Consider the following 14,116-nt stretch of genomic DNA (forward strand, 5'->3'; position numbering starts at 1 on the left):
AGTGAAGTATTAAGATTAGGATTGACTTCAATTTCTCAAATACCAATTCTATTCGGGTGGTTATAGTTTATTCACGCAACCTCCCCTTGGTTGATTTAAGTAGATTATAATTACACATTCATTTAACATATGACTTTTTTAACCAGCATGATAACCTAATCAATCGTGTTAATAATTTTATTTCAGAATTACCAAAACTAGAGAAATCGATCATAGCTTGTATCTCATCATTTCTAAGTACAATACAAGGATATATGTTTTGGATGATATTCTTTTTACTATTTCTAGTTTCCAAGAACATGGATGAATCATGAATGAGTGTTAATAATCAATCTTCAATAAGGAATTATGATAACAATGTTGGAATACCGTATGCCCGAGACACATAATTAGGTTAATGTGGCTAGTCGTGTTTGATCCAAGTCGAGTCATACCCAATAACGAGTTAGACACACACCAATTATGTATTTGTTGAGATATGATCTATAAAACAAATACAGAACACGACACATTCAGAAATCGGGTTTCTGAATAATTACTTGAAAGTGTTAAATAAATTAATTGGTTAATTTATTTATTCAAATAATTATTATTGGAATGATTATTTAAACATGTGTTCTTTTATAAAATGGTTTATAAAAGAAGGGGTGTTTATATATTTTATAAGGTATAAAATATATATATCATTTAAAACATGAGTCACATACACTCCATACACTTGGTCAAAGTTGGTAAAGAGTTGATGTAGGTTGAGTAAGACTTACTTGACCAAGACCTAACCAAGGATTTGATTGAGATATGATCTCATTTTAAATAGCATCAACAACTTTTCAAGTAAGAAGAGATATATACAATTCCTTTTCTCTCTTGCTTTTGGTTCGGCCGAAGACAAGAAAAGAAAAGGTTCGGGTCTCGTTTTTCTCGTGTTCAAGCTCCCTAACATAGCTCGGTGTGTGTGGAGGCTCGGGGTATCTTCCGTTTGAGGATCTTCCCTTTGAAAGTCTAGCATCAACATCATCATCTTCTTCAACCATCAACTACATCTCTTAAAGGTTTAAGAATGTAAGTTTTACAATCTTTGATAGTTTAGTTTTTTCCGTATTATTTGATCTTTTGTCTCGGGTTTCTAATCTTAAGATTAATGGTAATCTTGAAACAAGAATAAAGGGTTATTCATAGATTAACATATCATATAAACTTGTAATATATATATATATATATATATATATATATATATATATATATATATATATGGATACATATGTTTAAGTTTGTGATTATCACGCTTCCGCCTTAATTAATGACTAGTTAAATGGTTAACTAAGTTTAAAATTTCCATAGAAACCCAACAAACAAAACATATCTCATCAAAGGATAATTGCAAGATAACCATGTACTTCCCAAAAACTAAATCACATATTCAATATAACCATCAATTAGAACAAAGCTTCTTCATAGATTTTAGATGGTAAATGGAGGTTTAGCTCATAATGAGCATGATAATGAACATTAAAGAGAATGAAGATAACAAACACATGATTATACTAGAACAATCTAACCAATATGGATGACACTCCTTTCTTCAATGGTGATGGATGATGATGATAGCCTCCAAGCCTTCTAACTCTCTTATGGAACTTCAACTATAGTGAAAAGTGAGTATTTTATAGTGAGAGCCCGTCCTAAACCTCTCCAAGCACACTTGAAACAATGCACATTGCACTCCTATTTATAGGCTATCTAGAGAGTCAGGCACGCCCCCGTGCTTCATGGGGCATGTCGGCGTATCCAGGTGCATTAATTGTTCTATCAGATCAAACATGGTCACAACGCCAAGTTTCATTTTAATCATTGTTTATAACTATAAAAAAGTTTTATTCATCTTTATATTTAATTATTTAGTTTGGCCTTTAGATAATTTTAGTCGCTTTTAGCTTATATATATATTTATATAGTTAGATTTAGTTTCTAATTCCCCGTAAATGTCCTCTACACCCGAGCCTGAGCTTGGTTTGCCAATTTCCAACCTCGAACATATTTTCCATCAGAGAACGCGCAACCAGGTGAGAGAAGTAGCTGAGACAATCAAAGACAAGTTTGTGGACGACGCCACGTTAAAGGAAGATCCAACAGAACCGATGATGGCGGCACCGAATGATGAGTCCATGAGCCAATATGCCAGGCCGACTCTCGAAGGCTACGACAATGGTGTGGCTCCACCAGAAATCACCGAAAATTTCGAAATCAAATCTAGTGCCATTCATATGTTGGAAAATTCAATTCAATTCCATGGGCTTACGATGAAGACCCTCTTTCTCATATTTCTCGATTCCTACGAATCCGCGGGACCTTCAAAATTTAAAACTGTTCAGAAGATCAAATTAAACTCAAACTCTTGCATTTCTCCTTGAGAGGACAAGCCTTAGATTGGCTATAGTCACTTCCTTGTGGATCCATCACCACGTGGGACCAGATGGTTGAACAGTTTCTTCTCAAAAATTTTCCGCCTGACAAAACTGCAAAATACCAAGCCAGCATCACCGGATTTCAAACTGATGACGATGAATCGCTACATACAGCATGGGAAAGATACAAGAGTCTTCTACGAAGATGACCACACCATGGATTGAGTGTATGATTACAAGTTCAAACTTTCTTCGACGCACAATCCAGCTAGAACAAACAAGCAATCGACCAGATTGCCTGCGGTGATCTGGGATCCAAATCTCCGAATGAAGCATTCGAAATCCTGGAGAATGCAGCAAAGAAGAGTTTCGCTTACAACCCACCAAGATCTACTCCATCCCATAAAGGCATACACCATGTCGATTCCAACACTCTAGTCACCGCACAAATTGAAGCTCTCTCTAAGAAATTTGAACGGCTCCAAACCGAGCTGTCGAAAGCAAAATTCGGTTGTGACACATGTGAAGGATCGCACAAAAACCATGAATGCAAACAAGTCCTTATGGCCATGGAAGAAGTTGACTTCATAGCCCGCCAAAACAACGCTTTCAGCAACAATTACAATCCAGATTGGAGAAAACATTCGAACTTCAGCTGGAAAGACGGAGTTAACAATCAAGCCACATCCGGATTCGACAAAAGGCCTATGAACCAACCTTACCAATCTAAACCTCAATTTTAAGAACAAAGTTCCAACAGCAATCAATTCTCAAACAACTCAAGAATTGAAGAAATGCTAACTCAGATTATTACCAAAACCACTGAGGCAGAGAAGAAAGCCGACTTAAGGGCCATTGAAATCAATGGAGTACTACTGAAGCATGAAGCTGACCTCAAAAGCCAACAAGCATCATTGCAGAGCCAAGAAACTCAAATCGGACAAATTGCCCGACAATTATCCAAAAGATCACCTGGTACTCTTCCAAGCAACACAATTTTTTGTGTTTGTGAATAAGAGGAAACTCTTGGCAGTCACCTCCGCTCTCCCACTCTTCCTTGGTAGATCTAGAGAAAACCAGAAAAGAAAATTGAGGTGTGGGTTCGTTCATCTTGAAGGCTAAAGACCATCAATTTAAGCCCACCGTGGGTTAGATTGGTGATTATCCAGTCTCGGTTGAGATATCAAGCTAAGCCTACCCTAGGTTAGTTGGTGTTTCTTCATTGGCGCCAACCGTGGGACACAATCTTTTATCTTCTCTTTGAATCTTACAAAAGAAGAAGATTTATGGTTTCATAAAAAAACATATATCTTCTGGTTTGGACCTGCATCATGAAAAAGAAATACCTACACATTTTGTCATTTAGCGTGGATGGTAGTGCATGATTTTCGTACATACAAAAAGGCAAAACCCAAACAATATTGGAGACGGGAGGGAAAAAGCCATATTATTCATATCTGTGGTTGTGGCCAGGCACAAAACAGTCCAGATCTGAAAGACCATCGTCCAAATGAGTTCTAGATCTATGACTCTGTGCTCACGAAGCAAAAGTTAGATGTAAGAGGATTGCACAGAAAGCACCATGAAATAATAACTCCCGCGCATGCACGTCGAAGCTCTACATCATAACGGATATCACCAGCAACATACGCCTTACCACCATGCTTCCATCCGCCGGCTGCGAACAAGCTTTTCACCCGCATGAACGGTTCCTCCACTGGCAGAAAAGTTACGCGTTCGCCGAGAAAGCTCCCGCGAGCTACGTGTAAGCTTCGACGGGTCAATTCCGGTTACCACGAGCTATGAGTAAGCTCCAGCGGGTCAAGTTCCGGGTGTAAGTTCTGATGGGTCAATTATGGTTACTGCAAGCCACGTGTAAGCTCCGACGGGTCTAGTCCGACTCCCGCAAGCTACGACTATGAGTAAACTCCAGCTAGTAAAGTTCGGGTTCCCGCGAGCTACGAGTAAGCTCTAGCAGGTCAAGTTTTGGTTACCGCAAGCTACAAGTAAGCTCCAGCGGGTCAAAATATGACTCCCGCAAGCTACGAGTAAGCTCCAGCGAGTCAAGTTCTGGTTACCGTGAGCTATGAGTAAGCTCCAGCGGGTCACGCGAGCTATGAATAAGCTTTGAGGGGTCAAGTTCGGTTACCATGAGCCGCTTGCAAGCTTCAACGGATCAATTCCTGGCTCCCTCAAGCCACGTGTAAACTCGACAGGTCAATTCCCGTTACCGCAAGCCACGTGTAAGCTCCAACAGGTCAAGTACAGTTGTCGTGAGCCACGTGTAAGCTCTGACGGTCAAGTCCAGTTAACACGAGCCACTTGCAAGCTCCAACGGGTCAAGTTTCGGTTCCCGGCGAGCCATGTGTAAACTCCAATGGGTCAATTCCTGTTATCACGATCCACGTGAAAGCTCCGACGAATCAATTCTGGTTGCTGTGAGCCACGTGTAAGCTCCGAGGTCAAGTATAGTTATTGCGAGCCACGTGTAAGCTCCGACGGGTCAAGTACAATTACCGTGAGCCACGTGTAAGCTCCTACGGAAGGGTCAAGTCTGGTTACCGCGAGCTACGAGTAAGCTCTAGCGTGACAGTTCTGGCTCCCATGAACCATGTGTAAGCTCCAACGAGTTCAGTTCCGGCTACCGGAAGCCACGTGTATGCTCCAGAGGGTCAAGTTCTGGCTTCTTCGGGCCACGAGCAAAGCTCCGATATGTCACTTCCATCGTCCGCGGACCGGGAGTAAAGCTGTGGCGGGACGTTTTCGTCCTTTGCGAGCCACGAGCAAAGCTCCGGCAGATCCACGCGCTCTGGCGTGCCAAGTATTGTTCATGAGCGCACCAGCGGTTCAAGTTTGGCTGGCACGGAACACATGCACGTTCAGGTGTCCCAATACTGGAAACCGTGGGCCACATGCGCATTACGGAGAGCCAACACCGACCAAAGTAGGTCAAATACAACATCGATCTCGCTGGCCGCGAGTAAAGTTTCCACGGGTCGTTTTTATTTCCGTTGGCCGCAAGCAAGCTCATGCAGGTAAATCCTGGCTTCCGCGAGCCGCAAGCAAAAACTTTCACGGTTCAATACTGGCTTTTGTGAGCTGCGAGTACAGCTCCGGCAGGTTGGTTCAATCACCACAGGCCACATGCGGATTTAGGCGGACAAACTCCGACCACGCACGCTATATGCGCAACAACGATCACCACGGAACACATGCGTGCGTCACATCGCGGTGCTACACCTTCCTTGCCAGACCTTCTCAAACCGGCAAACACTGGCGGAGGGCTCATTCCATTTTGACAAGTCATCTCCAGTAAGGCCATAATGTAACTTAGGTTTATAGGTTGAAAGGCGATGAGCAGGTATGTTGAATTATAGTGTTTGGTAGCATGCGAAGCATCTCAACTCAAATATTCAACAGCACGTGTGAAAGGTCACAAAGTTTCAAAAAGGTAGGAATTAATTACCGTTACAAAACAACCCCTCCAACTTTTGGTCAATATTTATTGTGGTCCAAAAATAATGAAGGAAAATGGAACGGATGTAACTCTTAAATAAACGGTTTTTTGAGTAAATAATTACAGATAATTACGGGAGGTTTCATTAATTGGGATGGAAACAAGAACAAAGTCGTGCGTTAGAGCCTAAAAATAATTTGCACGCCAGAGTCACATAATCAATTCTTTGGCATCTTCAACAAAGGAATACCCTCGCACCAGAGCCGTAGTACCCATGTAAGCACCTAAACTGAACGCTGACAATAGCACATGGGTGGCTACAAGTTATGTTATCGTGATACAAGTATCTTTCTTATTGTTTCGATGTTTCTACTCAAATGCTCAACATACTAACGCATACGGCAACCAAAATAAACATTGTGGAGAAGCAACTCAAAGTGTTAAAACAAACCAAAAGATATAGTTTAATATCACACGTCAAAGAGAACACAAAGGTTGGGAAACCTAATAATAAACTCATACAGTAACATTCGTTACTGTATGAGTTCGAAACCCGACCCTTTTGATTTTTCATCTCATATATTAACTATTTTATTATGATTTTCGTTGCACGCCATCAATTCTATTTTGTTCGTTAATCATTGTTCTTATTAACTATCAGTTAGGTGTAATTTTAACCCCTATAACTAAATTTTAGCCACTTGTGTGCCCACCTCTCAAGACCAAGGACCTTTTTTGCAAATTTTGATCAAAACCAATTTCCTTTCCCCCTTAAACCCGCCACCGACACAATCATCCCCGTCACCCAACCCATACCATCTTTAACCAGACATTACAGCCAAGATAAGCGAAATTGATTATACCAAATTGATTCTTAACAAAAAACGCAACCTACCGACACCCTAATCATAGTAAACAGCAACCAATTGACAGCTAAAATGAATGATTATAAACCGTGGCTGGATGGACTTAGAATCGCTATAAATACACGTCTAAAATACATTTAAACTCGCACACACCCTCTTCTTAACCCCACAACACTAAACTCTAACTCAATTTCTAGTTACGAACCTGTCAAGACCCGTTGATTCTGATTTGGGTCGTCTCTAGTTGTTCTTCGTTCTCCACATTGACGACCCCTTAAACGGTAATTACATTATGCATTCAAGTCGTCTCTAATCAATAATTGCTAATCCCAAATCAATTTTGATGTACATTGATCAATTAAAGGGATTAAAATGCTAGGGATTGTTTTGGAATTGGGGATGAATAAACCACATTGTTATATATATTGCTAATTCAATCAGTTAACTAAACTAAGGCACTGGCCTGATGGCCAATGCGTGTTGTTTAAACACCACAGAACCGGCCTGGCGCGGCCCTGGACGCGGTTTTGAATTATTATTTTTTAAATATCCTTTTTAATTCCATATTATTATTATTACATACTTATTAGGCTTAATAAATATGATTTTAACAAAACCGAACCCGAACTTATGTTTTCCTTGTTTTGAACCTTCATTTATTATTAATCGATAAATAAATATATATGTGTATATATGCAATATACATGTCTTACATATAATAAAAATGATAATAATATTTCTACCATTCGCGTAATAAACAGAAATAGCTTAAGGGTTCGAATAGTTTTTCTTCATTAATATATAGATAGATGTTATATAATTAATATTGATTAATTATTTATAATGCTTATTTATTTATAATTACATATATATATAGATAAATATCATATAACTATTACATATTTGGCAATCATAAATGCAAAATAATAACATTAATAATAAATGTAATAATAATATTAAATAAATAAATCATAAATATGATGATCTAAACCCTAAAGACTCTGAAATTCTTTTAGACCGGTTTGTAACCATTATGTCGTGTCATATTATTTTATGGTTTATACCCTTAGTGTATTTTTTTTACAAGTTTACAACAACTAAACCAATGATATTGTTGGTACTTAAAACCCAATCAAATCCCAATTTCGTTGTAAGTCTTTTTAATATTTCGTTATAATTAATAAATATTATCTTTAACAACTAGAGAACTTTTGTTGACGTACCCCGAGGAACTCGACCGCTCTTATCTTAATTTATATCGCCATCTAGTTTCCGTAATCCATTCGTTAAGGTGAGTTTACATACCCCCTTTTTCCATCTTTTATATTTTGGGAGTAGCATGTATACCTTATTAACTTTACTCATGTTTTATTTCCTCATCTATTCAAAACACAATTCAATTATGTTTATGTGTGATTATTGCATGCTTTATGATTCTGCTCTATGTGCTTAAGTGTTTGTGTTTGGTGGTTGGTATCTCATCCTCATCTATTCTCATCTAGTATGATCATACATATACCCAAGTACATTGATTTTATATCAATAGGAACGGGTACACATCTATTTAGTTGTTTGCATTTTCATAAGTTTTGTAATTCTCACCATGGACATATGAATTGTGATTTTATATTTATACATATCTAAACTCGAACTTATGTATTCTCACCAATATTCATGTTGACAAACTTTATTTTTATACATGCTACAGGTTCAAGTATTTGATGTAATCAAGATCGAAGATAGTTAGCTGACCTTAGGATATTTATTCAAATTACAAGTTATAATGTATTAGTTCTACTTATTGAATTTGTGTACTTGTTTAATATTAATGAAATTAAATAATTATTGTCACTTTAATTAGTATCTTCTGAGCTACTGTCCAATCAATACCTTACGCCCCGGCATGTTCCGCCTTTAGTCGGGGTGTGACACATACAGCTATGCGCCGAACTTAAAGGTTGGGAAACCTAATAATTAACCCATGCGGTTACGTGCCAAGCACAAAGGTTAAGAAAAGTAATTAACGGTTTATTCCGTCGCAGCTGTAAGTCGGCACGTGCACAAGTTGCACTACACTACAGCTCGTAAGCCGCTATACGCGCCAAGCCTCATTAAGACGCGAAATGCTTGTGTTAACTCGCTATCATGATTTAAAACCTCTAAAAAAACCCATAGACGAATATAAGTTTGTTCCCTCTCTCATAAACCCGCATCAAAGTATACATACATGCAAAAAGGTACATGTGAGAAGCACTAGGTCGAAAAAAACATTAATCTTCACTTCGGAGTACTCCTAATAAGTCCAGAACCCCACCTAAACGCTTACATGCCTAGGAGCAGCACTGGAGTAGGGGGACTTGTAGAGGTAGGTTCCTTGACCCCATGTACTGCCTTAACTTATTACATTATATGTTTTATTTATTGCATTATGATTGTTTACTAACTAAGGCCCAACGGGCTGGGGGGTTTGTGGAGATAACCCCTAACCGAGCTTGGTCGAATAAGGTTAGGGTTTCATGACGGTGGCCATGGGGTTTTGATGGTTGGGTAAAAGTTAGTTAATTTTATATATTAATTAGTTAAGTTTAGTTAAATAAATTAATGAACATTGGTACTTCAAGAGTTGTTATGTGTTTTCAAGGACTTGGAAGTTATGGAGCTTATCGAGGATATTTACAAGCTTGGAATGAAGATCTATAAGTGAGAGATTGGAAGTGTACGTATCACGAGGCATTAAAGAGAATAAAATAATTAGTCTGGTGAAATTGCATCTTCGCGCAGCGCGAAGATGTAGGAGGAACAACTTCGCGATACGTGAAGTTGCAGAAATCAGGGCCGACTATTTTGCCCTTCACGCGACGCGAAGAAGCAAGCCAAATCATCTTCGCGCGTCGCGAAGATGCTTAAGTCGGCCAAAGTTAGGATTTTTCACTATATAAACAATTTTTCGACCCTATTGGAGATATCACGACTTCCAGAGGCAGAGGAGGTGTTCTAAGACGACTTTCAGCCATCCCGAAGCTTCTGTTTCCATCATTGATTGTACGTTCATCAAGATAAGTGTTTTAAACATTATCTCGATGCTTGGCTAAGTTCCTGTGTTCGTTCTAGGCTAGGGTTTTGTGTAATTCCTCTTAAGACCAGATTTGTTATGCTTAATGTATTGAACTTGATATGAGTTGTTGCTTTTATCTTGTTTAATTGATTTCCTGGTTGTTTAAACAATTTATATTTGCGATTATTGATTAGTGCATCACTTGTTTGGTTTATTCATCAACACTTAGGGTTAGCTCTTGTGTCATTGAATTGGTAATCATCAACTATTGTCCCCTAATTAGTTTTTATTAAACATAAATTGGTTATTGTGTAGATCGAGTTCAACTGTGTCAACAATTCGGTTAGGGTATCGTTTGTCATCACAATTAAACTACTAGGTCTAGTAATTACTGCGCAATCAAGACAAGTGAATCTGGGATTAAGTTGAAAGAACACATTACCCGGAATGAATGCTTTTTATTAGTATTGTTTACAAAGTCTTTTTAAGTAATCATTTAGTTTTAATTAAATCTTTATCTAAAACCGCTTGACATCGTCTGTCCGCCTTAGTTTAATAATTAATATTAGTACTATTAAATTAGCACTTCCCTTGAGTTCATGTGGAGATGACCTTACTTACCCGTACTAGTTTATAGGTATTTAAGTCTTTAATTAATTGTTTTTGAGTAGACCGCGACAGCATATATCAAAATGGCGCCGTTGCCGGGGACTCAACGCGCTTAGTGCTAGTTTTGTTTTGTTTTGTTTAAATTAGCGTAATTTAGTTTAATTTTTAGTTTATTTTCTTTTCTTCGTTGATTTTACGCGGGGTGTGCTTGTTTGGTGTGTGCAGTTAATCTTTCAGGTTGATGCATACGAGATTTTCCCGAGACAAGGGGTGTTACAGTTTGATCCAGAGATTGAGAAAGCCGCGAGAAGAAACCGAGAAAATCAAAGGAAAGGTGAATCCTCTAGGCCAAAAGAAGAAGACATGAATCACCAGGTGAATAACCCATACCCAATCACACCGGTGTTTCAGCCCGACAACCTTAACCCACCACCTAATCAAGAACAACCCGGTCCACAACACATTCCACAAAATCCTCCATTCCATGACTTACCACCATTAAACCATCCAAACCCACCACTCAACCAACATATTAACCAAAACCAGAACAGGTGACCTCAGAGACAACACTACATGAGAGATGATCGTTCTATATGGTCTGAACCGCCAAACAATCGGCTCGAGTTTGAATTTGAGAGGGTAGCTAATCGGCAGAGGATGTTCGATGAGCGAGTTGAATTTGAGAGGGTAGCTAACCGGTCAGAGAAGGAAAACATTTTCGGTGAGACAAAGCAACTTGACCAAGATGCCTACTTTTCATGGGAAAGCATGTGAAGAGCCGTACTTACACTTGAACGAGTTTAATGCTATTTGTGCCACTATCTCAAGTCAAGGTTTCACTGTCGATGAGGTCAAGCTAGTGGTGTTTCAGTTCAGTCTTAAGATCTAGCGAAGCAGTGGTTTTTATCGTTACCGTCAGCGAGTATTTACATGTGGCAAGATCTGGCTCAGCAGAGTATTACACACCACAAAGAACGTCCGAGGCCCGAACCTCCATCGAAAATTTTCAGCAAGGGTCGGGTGAGACTTTTCATGAAGCGTTTATGAGATTCAAGAGGTTGTTGAGAACTTGTTCGCATCATGGGATTGCATTGTCGGAGTTGATCAACGCGTTTCATGACGGGTTATCAAGTGACGATGTGCGTGATCTTCAGTTAACCATAAATGGGTTGTTTTTGACGAATGATGAAAATGAAGATTGGCAACACTTAGAGCGACATGCAATGAATTCAAAAAGACAAGCTCAGTCGAACCGCATGACTAAAAGAGCGGTTGTGAAAGTCGTGGATAGTGGTGCGTCGGATGATCGTATGGCTAGGTTGGACAGAAAGTTGGATTAGTTGATGGGTGTGGGTACAAAGGAGAAAGGCAAGTCGAGAAAGGCGTATCCAGTTTGTGAGGGTTGTGGAGGAATAGGCCATGTAGTGGCAACTTGTGGAGTTGTGATGGAAGACGAAGAAGAAGAGAAAGAAGAGGAGGTGAACTTTGTTTAGGGTGAGAAGAGGTACAACAACAATGGTAACATGAATTCAAATACCTATCACCCGGGCCTCCGAAACCACCCCAATTTCAGTTATGGAAACCCGAACACACAACAAAACCCGAATTTTCAAGGTAATTCCCAAAAAGCAGGCTATCAGTCAAATCAGAGGCAGTGTAGGAATGAGAGGGGTAACGGTCAAAGCGGGTATAATCAAAAGGAGTCGGGGGTTACAACAACACTTATCAGAAGAATTATCAACAAGGTCAGCAAAGTCTAGGGGCAGCTCAAGGTCAAATTTCTTCGCAAGATTTGGAAATTCTGACACTTTTGAAAGATTTGAGCCGAAGAATGGAGATTAAAGAAAAAGCAAATGCCGCACGAGATAATCAAATGAGTCAATTGGCTGAAGAGATGGCCACCTTGAAGAAAGACCCAAAGAAGTTACCGAGTGACACATTGAAAAATCCGAACCATCAGAGTAGCAGTTCTTCGAATGGTAAGAGTGCCCAGTTCAACCAGGTAAGTATCCTTAGGAGCAAAAAGGTATATAATAATGGGGTAGCTCCACCACCTTTGGTTGAAGGTGTGGTGGAGGACTTGGGGGAAGATGGGAAGAGTGACGATGAGGTTGAAATTGAACCAAAAAATAAACCGAAACAGATACATAAAGATAAAATTGAAACTGAAATTAAAATAGGAACACCAACCGCCAAGGAGACGGGCCCAACGAATAAAATCGTTCTGTTTCCTCAGGCATTGGTGAACCCCGAGACCTCATCAGCACTTAGAAAGAGGGGCCCACAACAAAAGGAAATATGGGAAATATTTAAACAAGTAAAAATTAATTTACCCTTCATAGATGCAATTAAACAAGTCCCTGCATATGCTAAATATTTGAAAGAGTTGTGCACTCAAAAACGAACTCACAAGTTACCCAAACAAGTTGACTTAACAGCAAATGTGAGTTTGGTTTTGACAGGTATCCTCCTACCCAAGCTACAAGATTCGGGAACGTCGATTATACCCATTCAAGTGGGCGATTTTAAAATGACTAGGGCATTGCTAGATCTTGGGGCTGGGGTGAGTATTCTCCCGGGAGGCTTGCACGACCAATATAACTTTGGTCCACTTAGAAAAGCCGACACCACCGTGGTGTTGGCCGATTTGACACTCAAGCTTCCTAGGTGAATCGTGACCGATGTGATTGTGATGATAGAATATTTCTATTAACCGATTGACTTTCTGGTTCTAGACTACGTGACAGTTGACCCGAAACGACAACCAGAAGTGATTCTAGGTCGGCCCTTTTTGGCCACCGCGAATGCTTTAATTAACTGTAGAACCGGGGTAGTGGACATGAATTTTGGTAATAAGAATCTTCGGCTTAATGTGTTTTCAAACGTGTCTAACCCTCTAGTGTGTGATGAATGCTTCGCAGCTGAAGTCATTGACGGGTTAAACCCTCACGAAAGTGAGGATGATGCTACGGAGGAGTGTGCTATTTGTTGCAGGAAAACATTTGAGCATGTCTTACAGTTGCAAGAAGAAGAAGAAAACAGTGGAATTGTATGCTGCAAATATTGGGAAACCGCCATGGTCTCAGCAAGTAGAGCGGTTGCCCGATACTATTGATTCGAATTTGAAACCATCATTGGAGAATCCGCCGGCTGTTGAATTAAAGGAGCTCCCGAAACACCTGAAATACGTGTTCTTGGGGGAAGGAGAGACTTTATCGGCCATCATTGCTGCAAATTTGGAAGACGAGCAAGAGAAGGCATTGGTGGAAGTCTTGAGAGAGCATAAGGCGGCGATTGGTTGGACGATAGCAGACTTGAGAGGGATCAGCCCATCCATTTTCATGCATAAGATCATCACCGATCCCGAGGCAAAACCCGCTCATGATGCACAAAGAAGGTTGAATCCAAACATGAGGGAGGTAGTAAAGAAGGAGGTCTTGAAGTGGTTGGATGCGGACATCATTTTTCCGATCTCAGATAGCACGTGGGTAAGTCCAACACAAACGGTTCCGAAGAAGGCGGGTATTCAGATAACTCGTAACGAGAGAGGTGAGGAAATCGCCACCCGATCGGTAACCGGGTGGCGGATTTGTGTTGATTATAGGAAGTTGAATGCGGCAACATCTAAGGACCATTTTCCCTAGCTGTTCATTGACCAAATCATCGAGAAACTTGCAGGTCAGAAGTTTTGTTGTTTTCTAGAAACTTGCAGGTCAGAAGTTTG

This window comes from Bidens hawaiensis, unplaced genomic scaffold (assembly GCF_021521415.1).
Source record: "Bidens hawaiensis isolate Kalapana, Puna unplaced genomic scaffold, B.hawaiensis_p1.1 tig00048205_1, whole genome shotgun sequence".
NCBI lineage: Eukaryota > Viridiplantae > Streptophyta > Magnoliopsida > Asterales > Asteraceae > Bidens > Bidens hawaiensis.